Below are 13,802 nucleotides of genomic sequence, written 5' to 3' on the forward strand. Positions count from 1 at the left end.
TAACGAGTAGTATGTTGATAGTGGGTGTAGCAATCACATGACCGGAGATGAGTCAATTTTTTGCAAAATTGACAAGAGTGACACAACTCGGATCACAATGGGTAATGGTGCTGTGGTGAAATCAAATGGAAGAGGTATGATCGCAGTAGATTCAAAGAAAGGTAAATTGCTAATCCATGATGTGTTGTTTGTTCCGGATTTAGCTCAAAATTTGCTGAGTGTTGGGCAACTTATGCAAAATAATCATGCATTGTACTTCGATGATGATTATTGTAAAATTTTTGACAAGAAAAATAATAGAGAGTTGATTGCGGTTGTTAAGATTGAGAGGAATCGAAATTTTCCTCTTAATCTTAAACCTGCAAGTTGTGCATCGATGAAGACCAATGTTGAAGATATGTCATGGTTGTGGCATAAACGGCTTGGGCATGTGAACTTTGAGAGCTTGAAATTGCTAAGCAGAAAAACTATGGTGTATGAGTTGCCAAATATTGATGACAAGCATGATGTTTGCGAGGCATGTGCTCTTGGTAAAATCCATCGAGAGACGTTTCCGAAAGAGAAAGCCTAGAGAGCAAAATCATTGTTGGAGCTCATTCACACTGATATCTGTGGTCCGATGTCCAAAAACTCTCACGGAGGTAACAAATATTTTATCACTTTTATCGACAATTTTACAAGAATGTGTTGGGTCTATTTTTGAGGCAAAAATTAGAAGCACTTTCTGTTTTCAAGAAGTTTCAAAGAATGGCCGAGAGACAAAGTGGTAAGGTGATTAAAAGATTAAGAAGTGATAGAGGAGGAGAATACAACTCGAAGGAGTTCGAGAAATATTGTGAAGATATTGGTCTTGAAAGACAATTGACGACGAGTTATACGCCAGAACAAAATGGCGTTGCTGAGAGGAAGAATCGAACAATTGTCGAGATGGCGAGAACCATGATGAATGCAAAGGGGTTACCATTGGCTTTTTGGGCCGAAGCAACCTATACAGCAGTTTATTTGTTGAATCGTTGTCCGACAAAGGCGGTTGAAAACAAGACACCATTCGAGGCATGGTCCGGGGGTAGAAAGCCGTCAGTCAATCACTTGAAAGTGTTCGGATCCATTTGCTATGCTCATATCCCAAAGCAAATGAGAAATAAACTTGAAGATAAAGGTGAAAAATGCATATTCGTTGGCTATAGCACCAAGTCGAAGGGATATCGATTTTTTAGCTTGAAGAAAAATAAGGTGATTGAAAGTCGGGATGTGATCTTTAATGAAAAAGAACAATGGGATTGGAAAGAGAAAGGTGTTGAGGATGTACAAATGCCGATTTTTGAAGAAGATCGGAGGGAGTCATCTAGACAAGAAAATGAAAGTGGTTATGAAGAAAGTGAGCATCAACAATCTTCGACAACACAACCCGGGGCGAGTTCATCCATTCCGATCCTTACTCCGGTAAAAATGAGAAATTTGAACGGCATATATGCTCGATGTAATTTCTGTGTTGTAGAACCTGAAATCTTTGAACAAGCTATTCAAGAGGAGATTTGGGTGAAAGCAATGGAAGAAGAAATCAACATGATCGAAAAAAATGAAACTTGGGAGTTAGTAGAGAAGCCGAAAGAAAAAGATGTGATTGGGTTGAAGTGGATTTACAAGACGAAAATGAGTCCTGATGGTTCGGTTAAAAAATGCAAGGCAAGATTGGTGGCAAAAGGGTATTCTCAACAACCTGGAGTCGACTATCATGAGACATTTGCACCGATTGCGAGACACGAAACGATAAGGATGTTGATTGCATTAGCCGCTCACAAAGGATGGAAGCTTTACCAACTTGATGTGAAATATGCATTCTTGAATGGAGTATTGAAAGAAGAGGTGTATGTGGTACAACCACAAGGCTTCAATGTTGAAGGAGAAGAAGAAAAAGTATACAAGTTGAAGAAAGCATTGTACGGATTGAAGCAAGCACCTCGTGCTTGGTATGGAAATATCGATGAGTATTTCTCTAAGAGAGGATTTTTTAGGAGTCCTAGCGAGCCGACACTCTACATCAAGCATGGTGAATCCGGTATGCTCATAGTCTCTCTTTATGTTGATGACTTGATTTTTACTGGAAATGATGAAAACATGATTAATGAGTTCAAAACTGATATGATGAAGAAATATGAGATGAATTATTTAGGTTTGTTACATTATTTTTTGGGTATTGAGATTGATCAAAATGATGGAGGTGTATTTATTTGTCAAAATAAGTATGTCCAAAGCATTCATTCAAAATTTAAAATGGAGAATTGTAATCCCGTGATGACTCCATTGGTAGTAAATGAGAAGTTGGTGAAAGATGATGGTAGTGGTGATGCTGATGCGGTACAATATAGAAGTCTGGTTGGGAGTTTGTTGTACCTTACGATTACAAGACCCGATCATGTATGCTACAGTTTATTATCTTGGTTTATGCACCGACCAAGCAAAATTCATCTTGGAGTTGCAAAGAGAGTGTTGCGATACATTAAAGGGACTATGGAGTATGGTCTCATGTTTGAAAAAAATGATAGTGAAGATATAGAGTTGTTTGAGTTCTGTGATAGCGATTGGGCTGGAAGCATGGATGACATGAAGAGTACATCCGGGTATTGTTATTCACTAGGTTCAGGTATTTTTTCATGGGCGTCGAAAAAGCAAGAGAGAGTTGCACATTCCTCCGCCGAAGCCGAATACATATCGGCAAACGAAGCAACCAAACAATTGGTTTGACTAAGGAAGATTTTAGAAGACATGGGGGAGAAGCAAGATATGGCTACAGTTCTCTTTTGCGATAGCAAATCGGCAATTGCTATGTCGAAAAATGCGGTATTTCATAGTCGAACAAAACACATCAACCTTAAACATCACTACATTCGTGAAGCAGTGGATGATGAAGAAGTAATGATCAAGCACGTAAAGACTGGAGATCAACTTGCAGATATCTTCACTAAAGCACTTCCTTTAAACAAATTCGTCTACTTACGAGATTTGTTAGGCATGACCAGCAAAAACATTAAGGGGGAGTGTTGAAATTAATCTTTTTAATTAAAATAAATCTTTTTAATTAATTATGGTATTGATTAGGATAATATTGGGAGGTTATAAGTTACAATATTTAATTCTAAAATAACGAAAAGATTTTGATTTTTATTATATATTTACCTTGTAATGGGATGATTGGAGAATCACAACAAAATAAGAATATTTTCATTTCCTTTTGTAACCTTCGTTCCTTATTTTTCTCTTCAACCCAACAACTATAACTATGATGAAAATAAGAGCTGGACTTATTTTAGAAGATGGTTCCTTGTGTGGAAATGGAGATGGCAATGAAGAAGGAGAAGAACTAGGGGTGAGCATAATTTGGGTTTACTCAAACCCAACCATAACTCAAACCCAAAATATTAATTTGGGTTGGTTAATTTGGGTTGAGTTGAGTATGGGTTGGGTTGGGTTTAACTTGGGTTGGGATAGGGTTACCCAAATTACCCAAATTATATAAATTTAATTTAATTTTCTATTATTAATCCAATATAAACTAATAATCTTCCAACTTTAAGTCGAACACGTTTTTGACATGTTTAACACGTTTTTCACAAGTTTAACACGTTTTTCACAAGTTTAACATATTTTTAACATTTTAACACGTTTTCACTTATAACATGTTTTTCACACATTTTCACGTTTTTGGCACGTTTAACACATTTTTGACATGTTTAACACGTTTTCACACTAATAACACGTTTTTCACACGTTTAACACATTTTCACGTTTTATCACGTTTAACACGTTTAATACGTTTAACACATTTTTGACAAGTTTCACACATTTTTCACGTTTTTGGCATGTTTAACACGTTTTTGACATATATAACACGTTAACACGTTTTTGATAAGTTTAACATTATTTTCACGTTTTTTGGCACGTTTAACACGTTTTTGACATTTTAACACGTTTTTGATATGTTTAACGTGTTTTTACGGTTTTGGCATGTTTAACACGTTTTCGACATATTTGACACGTTTTTTACACGTTAAATCATTTTTCACATTTTTGACACGTTTAACACGTTTTTGACATGTTGAACATGTTTAACACGTTTTTAGCTCATTTAACACATTTTTAGCACATTTAACACATTTTGGTACTTTTAACACTTTTTTCACGTTTTTGGCACGTTTCCACGTTTTGACACGTTTAACACGTTTTTGCACATTTAACATATTTTGACATGTTTAATATGTTTTTTGCACGTTAACATGTTTTGACAAGTTTTAACACGTTTTTGACACGTTTAACACGTTTTTTTGTATGTTTAACACATTTTCATGTTTGACACGTTAAATGTGCGAAAAACGTATTAAACATGTCAAAAATATGAGAAACATGTTAAATGTGTCAAAAACGTATTAAATGTGTCAAAACGTGCCAAAAATGTGGAAAACGTGTTAAACGTGCCAAAAACGTGAAAATGTGTTAAACATGTTAAACATGTTAAAAACGTGTTAAACATGTTAAGAACGTGAAAAACGTGAAAACATGTAAATGTGTCAAAACGTGCTAAACGTGTCAAGAACGTGAAAACATGTTAAATGTGTCAAAACGTGTTAAACATGCCAAAAACGTAAAAAAAATGTATCAAAATGTGTTAAATGTGTCTTAGTCGTGAAAAATGTGTCAAACGTGTCAAAAACGTGTTAAATGTGTTAAAACGTGTTAAACATGCCAAAAACATAAAAAAACGTGTTAACGCGTCAAAAATGTGTTAAACATGCCAAAAACGTGTTCAACGTGTCAAAACGTGTTAAATGTGTCAAAACGTGTGAAAAACGTACTGAACGTCAAAAATGTGGAAAACGTACTGAACGTCAAAAATGTGGAAAACGTACTGAACGTCAAAAATGTGGAAAACGTGATAAATGTGTCAAAAACGTGTTAAACGTGCCAAAACGTGTTAAATGTGTCATAATCGTGAAAACGTGTCAAACGTGTCAAAAACGTATTAAGAACAGGTTAAACATGCCCAAAACATGAAAAACGTGTTAAACGTGCCAAAAACGTGTTCAACGTGTCAAGAACGAGTTAAACGTGTTAAACGTGTGAAAAACGTATGAAACGTGTCAAGAACGTGAAAAACATGTCAAAAACGTGTTAAACGTATCAAAACGTGTCAATAACGTGGAAAATGTGGAAAACGTGTTAAACGGATAAAAATATATTAAATGAGTTAAATACATGTTAAATAAAAAAATAATTTGGGTTACCTAACTCATATTAATAAATAATATGGGTTAGATAATGGGTTGAGTAAATTTAATTTGGGTTGAATATGGGTTGAGTAATACGGTTAGATTTAACCGTTTGCTGATATTAAAAAGAACTACTTATTTCAGATTGAATTCTACGTATTTCTATCATAAGACCGGTAAGAAATTACAAGAAATAGTTTAAATTGTGATGAAGATTTCGTGCTAAGAAGTACGTACCATCTCTGTTTGCTTTGACATAAACCCTAGAAAAGTTGAATACTAGAAAAATGTTGGAGATCTCAAAAATTTCTTCAGAATTACCTACCCTTACTTGTTCATAATCTTAATTGCTTAAATGGCGAAACCCACTTCCCGATTTGCGATTTCGATAATATTCCTTCATGATCATCGTAAGCTTACAGTCTTCTCTTTCACACAGTAATCTGTGTAAATCAAAATTGTAAGTGTAGAAGAAGAAGTGAAAGATGTTGAATTCTACGCTTCTTGAGTGAGTAAGGAAAGAGAGACGACAGAGAAGATGGGTTGACTAGGAGAATGAGAATATTTTCGTTTGAATCTAACTGAATTGACACATGAAATTAAATAAAAATTAATAGATTCACATGTCATTTAAAATAGATAAAGTAACGTCCGTATGTTAAAAGTTTTTAAATGGTTAAATATTTGATATTTCAACTGATTCAAAGTTTGAGCCATAAATAATAATTTGGTCATTTATAATTAATTTTTTTTATATATGAATAGTGAAAAAAAAAATGAAAAACTCATTTTGAGTTTGAGTGGAGAAACCATTTTTTTTAAATGACTTTTTCTAGTTTAATTTAGAATTTAAGATTGATCTACAAAATAGAGGAAGATGAGGGTTAGTTTGAAATTTTATTTTATTTTATGTCAATTTTATTTAATTGTTTGATATTATAATAAGTGAATATCTCTCCAAACTTATATTTTTCTCCTTCCTCTTTTATATTATTTGATATCTATTTTTTTTATTGTTTTGTTGTAGCTTACATCAAATTTATTTATTTGTTGAGTCTGGTCAGAATTAAAACATATTCATTTGATTCGTCCAATGGTTATAACCAATTGTATTTGAATATTAAAGTAGACAGGAACACACTAACAATATTTAATTGCTTTTCTGCGTGAAAAAGTTTATTGTTTAAGACTTTAGACAGAGAATGTTATAAGTTTTTCTTTTATGTCATTTACGTTTTCAAACATTTGTAAGGATTGTTCTTAGGGCATCTCTAACGTTCTTAGGGCATCTCTAACGGCCACGCATAATGAGTTTTGTATGCTATTTCTTTCTTTTACTGTCCGACAAAATGAAACACATAATGTGTTTATATCCTCCTTCGCCAAATGCATATATGTGTATACACTATTCATTTCACCATTTTGACAAATTTTACAGAATGACCCTTAAACTATATATATTTAGAGTAACGATAAGAGGAGAAAAAATTTTGTAGTGAATGTGACGGAGCAACGAATGATGTGATATTATTGTACATGTCATATTAAAAATATGACGTGTATTAATTTCTCTCTCTGATTTTAAATTGTATACTTCGTAACAACATTTAATATTTTTTCTCTCTTAATTTTTTTATTATTTAAATAAATTATTTAATAATTTCCCTCTCTTTAACTTTTTTTAATATTATTATAAATATTCAATTAATTTGAAATTAAAAAGGGATAAATTTTTATTTTTCAACTCAAAATACAAACTAATAATGTTCATAATAAATAAAATTTAAATTACTAATATTCATATATATATATATATATATATATATATATATATATATATATATATATATATATATATATATATATAACATTATACTATAAAAGAGAAAGTTATATATAATATTATGTACAAGTTAAATTTTTAATATATATTGAAATAAAAAAAAGACTTTTAAAAAGAAATAAGAAAGATAAATTTAAAGAAGAGAAATAATAATTTAATAAATTATATATATTTATTTTTTATTTTATATATATATATATATATATATTTGAATATATACATTTATATATTTTATTAATTTCATTTATTCATCCTCCTTATTATTATTATTCATATAAAAATACATAAATAAATTACTTAACTATTAACTAAAAAATGAAAAAAAATAATTAATTGGACTAAAACAAATAATCATTTTTATATTTAACTTCTTATTCTTTCTTATATTTATATATATTTATTAATTTTTTCAATTATTACTTTTAAAAATATATAAATTAATAAATTAATTCAAATATATAAATATATAATTATAATTAATAAATAAAAAGAAATAAAAAATATAAAAGAAGAGACGAAAGAAATTATTAATGAAAAAAGAAGAGATAAATAAATATTTTAAATTAGACTTAGTCATTCATCCTAACTTTCGTTATAAAATTTTCGCTCCCATATGATTATTATATATTTTTAATGACTTTTGATTTCTTTATATGCAAATTGATCCTTCAACTATTTATTTTTTAAGATAAAAAGTTATAATATTTTTAAAATATATAATTAAATCATTAAATTGTATTATACTTGAAATTTTATCTAATTTATTTTATATTTTTACGTTATATATTATAACTTAAATTATATAAATTTATAATTTTAAACGGTACGAATAAACATAGAAAATACATAAAAGACAATTATCTGTTACATAATAAATAGTACAATAATTAAAAGTACAACATAAATAATACAATAGTTAAATTTGCTCACAAATAATAAAAATAAATTATAGATAATGATTTATAATCTAGTATTAAATTAGCACAACTTCTCCAAGATTATTGAAATAGTCCGAAAATGTAGCCGGGTGGAAGGATCTGATTGACTTTCATATTGAGCTCTTTCTTGCATAATTTTGGCTTGTTAAGCCAGAATAAATGCGCACACATTTGCATCTTGTATTTTACTCAAATCTTAACTTAAAGTCTTGTTTTATTCCTTAATCTTTTTCAACGCATAACGTTTGTTTTGCATATCTAATTGACTTTGCATATGGTCATTTGCCCTTTTCATTTCTTCAACAATTTTTTTTGTTTCCTGCATTTCATTTAGGGTCAATGATGTATTACCACCATTTTTCTTTTCAATTTTTCTTTTTACACTCCGATATGTCTTTTAGATGGAGAACCAATGTTGAATCTTCCAAGTTAAGAGAAAATGAGGAAATATCGGGGGATGCTTGTCCAACAGAATTTGGAGTTGAATTTTCTGACTCGAAAGAGGCATAGTTGACAAATTGATTTCTCCTACTACTTGTGGAACAATATATAAATTTTTCAAAATTTTTAACAATGTTCCACACATGATCGAACTTTGAACCTGCTTTGAACTTAGAATCTTTCATGAACAACATTTTAGCTTTGAGCATCTATGAAGTTCAAATAATTAAATACAATATGCATAAAAAATAGTATATCAAATATAGGAATGATAAACTTAGTGAATGGGGTAGTGAAAGCAAAACCACGAATCCGACATGGCCTACCACGTTGTCCCAACGTCAGAATTTGAACAAAAAAATTGGGGTACCGAAATGTGCATTTCATGACATTTCGGGGACCGAAATGTTACATTTTTAATTTTTCTGAGTTTATCATTTTTCTATCAAGATAATATGTTAATGCTCACAATATCTTCATTTGAAGTACCGTTTTGATGCATATTCTCAATTTGCTTTATGCATGCATGAAGTCTCATTACTGCTTTTTGGATAGTGTCCAGTCGGGCTTGCATAGATCTTTTAGTACGAATCTCCCAATGCTCCAACCTTTCTCTATTGAAAGCTTATTCAATGCGAGACCATAATCGGTCACTTGTTTGATTAATTCCAACAATTAGATCATCAAAAATTTCTATATAAACCCGACATAAGAGTATATCCTCATTTAGGTTATAGGTTGTTGATCGGACATACATTCTTAACAACAGATGAAGGTAATATGTATTTGACTGAATTCAAATGGTAAGATGTAGTGAATTATATGTTACCCTCCATGTCAATATATAAGTGAAATCCTAACACTTACCATACTTAATACACTGAATTGGAAATGACCACACACTATAAAGTTGGTCTTATTTCTCCACTCAAATTAATTGAAATGACCATACACTGAAAAGTTGGTCTAATTTCTCCACTCAAATTAATTGAAATGACCATACACTGAAAAGTTGATGTTATTTCTCCACCAAATTAATTGAAAATGACCACAAACTAAAAAGTTGGTCTTATTTCTCCACTCAAATTAATTAAAATGATCATACACTGAAAAGTTGGTCTCATTTCTCCATTCAAATGAATTGAAATGATCATACACTGAAAAGTTGGTCATATTTCTCCACACAAATTAATTGAAAATGACCATACACTAAAAAGTTGGTCATATTTCTCCACTCAAATTAATTTAAATGACCATATAATGAAAAGTTTGTCATATTTCTCCACCGATCTGGATTGTAAATGACTATATTACCATTCTATTGCAATTACACTACTATAAATACATAACATATTCTCATACCATTGTTAAGTCATTCAAAACTTATCACATATATTTTTTACTATCCATAACTATAAGTCTCCATAATAAATTTCAATGTTAGTGATTCATCATTATCATCATCTTCTTCTTCTTTAGATGATATTATGATTCATCAAAGACAACAAAATTTATGTTGTCTTCACAAAAATAACAACATGATCATCCAACAACTTCTTGAACAACAAAGCCAACAAATACTACATCGTGGTTCCGTTCATGGATATATTGTCATCAATCGTGATTGTGAAAATGCCAATTGTATGTTATACAATGATTATTTTTCAGATAATCCAATGTATAATGATACCATGTTTCGTCGGAAATATCGAATGTCTCGCTCATTGTTCTTTCGAATTGTTGACGCAGTGAAAGATCATGATCGCTACTTCCAACAAGAATCGGATAATGCAGACAGACTTGGATTATCTCAAATAGAAAAAATAACGATAGTTTTCCGTATATTGGCAATTGAAAGTATGAAAAAATTATGTCACACTATGGTTGAGATATTTAGCGAATACTATCTTAGAAGGCCAACCTGAAATGATATTTCTAGACTTCTCAATATTAGTCAGCAACGTGAATTTCCTAGAATGCTAGATAATTTAGATCGTATGCATTGGAGGTGGAAAAATTGTCCAACCGCGTGGTCAGGACAATACGCAGGCCGTAGTGGAAAGTCTATCATCATTCTCGAAGTTATCACAAATTATGATCTTTGGATATGGCATGCATATTTTGGTTTGTCAGGCACCAACAATGATATAAACGTGTTAGAGTCATCTCATATGTTCTCAGATCTAACTCAAGGTATTTCTCATCCATCTCATTATGTAATTCAAGAAAAAGAATATAATATAGATTATTATTTAGTTGATGGCATATATCCAAAATGACTTACTCTTGTGCAAACAATTCATGAGCCACGTGGTCGGAAGAAAAAAATAATTTGCAATGAAATAAGAAGCATATAGAAAAGACGTTGAACGTGTATTTGGAGTTTTTTAATCACGTTTTTCCATTATAGCAGGACCGATATAATATAGGAGAAAAAAAGTGTTGCATGATATAATGACTACGTGCATAATTTTTTATAACATAATTGTTGATAATGAACGAGACCTTAATGCACATATCGAAATTGAAATGGAAACGCATTCACCAGAGGTCGAGATGATGATAGATAAAAATACTCGATTTCAAGATTTCATATCTCGGTACGGATAAATAAGAAGAAATAACATCACATTGAACTTCGTAATGCATTAATCAATCATATGTGGAAATAGTACATCAATTATGAGAATTGATACATTGTTTATGTTATGTGTACGTGTACCAAGTGTTTTTTTATTAATAATGTTTGTTTATTTAAATGTATTATTGAATTATTTTGTTGTGTATAAATTATTGATATATAATTAATTTTATCTTAATTTTATTAAATAAATAAGAAAAGATTGGGGTTAAATATGTTTTTTTTAATTAAAGGAGAACTAGCATGACACCCCACAACCATGGCCCCCGCTTAAACTCAAAACACTTCCAGATGAAATCGAACACGTGACATTTTGGTCTCTTAAACAGACTCTTATCACTAGGTTACCTTGGTAGAGTAGATTGAGGTTAAATATGTAAAGTTGATAAATATATAGATAATGGTAATAAGGTTAAAAAGTTAGTATAAGAAAGGAATATTCTAAAAATATTATTTTGAGTTTGGAAATGTGTTTTTGGGTTGAAAATGAATTACTGTTTGATGTGACTTTTACTGCATTTTAGGTTTGAAAATGAATTTTTGGGTTGAAGATGGTCTTAGACGACATTCTCTTTTAACACGTAAACAAATGAATAAGTGTGTTTCTTCAAAACAAGAATCTTGTCAATCGAAGATCACATAATTGCAAATATAGTATTTGTAGGCACATAAATAGTGAGACATGTAACCTAAGTCATATGTTGAATGAATGTGAAGCTCATGTTACTTCCCTTATCTCTCTGTTTCTTATCCCTGTTCTCACATATGGCATCTGACAAACCTCCTTTCTAAACTTAGTTCGTCGTCTGATTTGTTGTAACAAATTCTCTCTAGAGAATGACAAAATTAGTAAATTTCTATTCATAAAGTTTCCATTGGTGCTAATGAGTTTCCAACTTACCAAAACGTAATCAAATAATGAAATAAAATACTTGGTAAGCTTTGCAATTGATGGATGTCTTCCATTCTATCAAGAACTTTAGAATGTAAGGCCACACACTTGCTGATATTAAGTAGCTAAGTTCCTTTTAGGATGATAAATTGACGCGATTTGAATGAGCATTAGCATTACCACATGCAACAACATGATTAAAAGTGGGAAGCCATAGAAATTCACAAGAGCCATATAAATTCACTTTGTGAACAGAAACTTGATCAGTTACTAGAATCACAAGATGTATTTATTAACCATGATTAAGTTATAATCCCTTCCTTTACTTACAATTTATAAGTTTTGTTTACAATTAATTTAAAGAGAATATAGCCAAAAGTTCAACCTGATTTCATCTCGATTTATTCAATTTAAATGAGCAAAAACAAACATAAAGCATAGATCAACACATTAATATCAACAACATAAGTAACTCGAGAATATATATTTTACTTCTAGTTCCTAATCACTTGATTCAACTTAATATCATTACTTCTACTAGTTAATCGCTCAATTTCATAAAAAAATCTAGCATAGGATGAGTTTAAAGAAATTGAGCTCAATGTATAAAAAAAACAGTGCATTCATTGTAAATCACCTTTGACAATTTCAAAAAGAAAATAGACTACTAGTTTTCGCAGATATCTAGACACTTGAAGTGTAAGATCGACAAACAAAATTAATGCACACCAACAAATATTATTAAGTTATAATTCAATAAATTGTGCATCATTTCAGCCTATTTTTGTTTCTACAAAATTCTATAGGAGAAGAATGAGAGAGACAAATGCTCATTGGATTATAATGCATGAACATCCTTTTAATATCTTAGAAGAAAATTTTAATATGATGTTAAAATTGGAAATATTGGTATTAAAAAAAACATCACGTATCACGTGTCACCCGAAAATTTGATTGTGTGGCTATATATGAACAAGATGAAAAACAATTGAAGAATAAACTAAGGTTGAAATGTGAGTTTGACAACTTATATGTGGAAGTGTAAAATTCAAAAGATTGAGTATATGGTGGTGACAGGACATTTGATTTGACGGATGTTGAAAAAATTAGTCAAACTTTATACACAATCCTTCTCCATCTTCAAATGTGTCAAAATTTTGACATTCAAAACAAAATCTATTCTATTTTCATTGACAATGTTTCAAACAATGACATATCCATCCAATAAAAGATATTAACCACAATCCAAATAAGCATTGTTAACTAAAATATAATAGATTTTGTTTTCAATCCTTATTCTTTTACACATTTGAAGATGGCATTTGATATTTGTAGACCTCTATGAGGGGAGGAATGTGTATGAAGTTGAGGACTCGTTTTTGCAATCTCTCGTCAGAATCGATCCAATATTTTGTCACCACCATATACTCAATCTTTTGATTTTTAAAATTACACATTATTTGTCAAATTCACATTTTTAAATTTGCTTAATTGATCCTTCAATTTTTTTCTCGTATTCATACACAGACCACCCAATCAAATTTTATACGGTGACCTGAGATATTTTTTCCATTCAGACATTCTCAACTTTAACATCATATTAAATCATTTTTCTTCTAAAATAGTGAAATGACTCATGCTAATGAGTAGTTGCCTCTATCATTCTTCTCGTATAGAACTTTATAGAAATAAAAATAGACTTGACATGATACAATTAAATTGAATTATAACTGAATAATATTTTATGTTGTGCATTTATTTTATTTGTTGATATAACCTTACA

This window comes from Impatiens glandulifera, chromosome 1 (genome assembly GCF_907164915.1).
Source record: "Impatiens glandulifera chromosome 1, dImpGla2.1, whole genome shotgun sequence".
In the NCBI taxonomy this organism is placed as follows: Eukaryota; Viridiplantae; Streptophyta; class Magnoliopsida; order Ericales; family Balsaminaceae; genus Impatiens; species Impatiens glandulifera.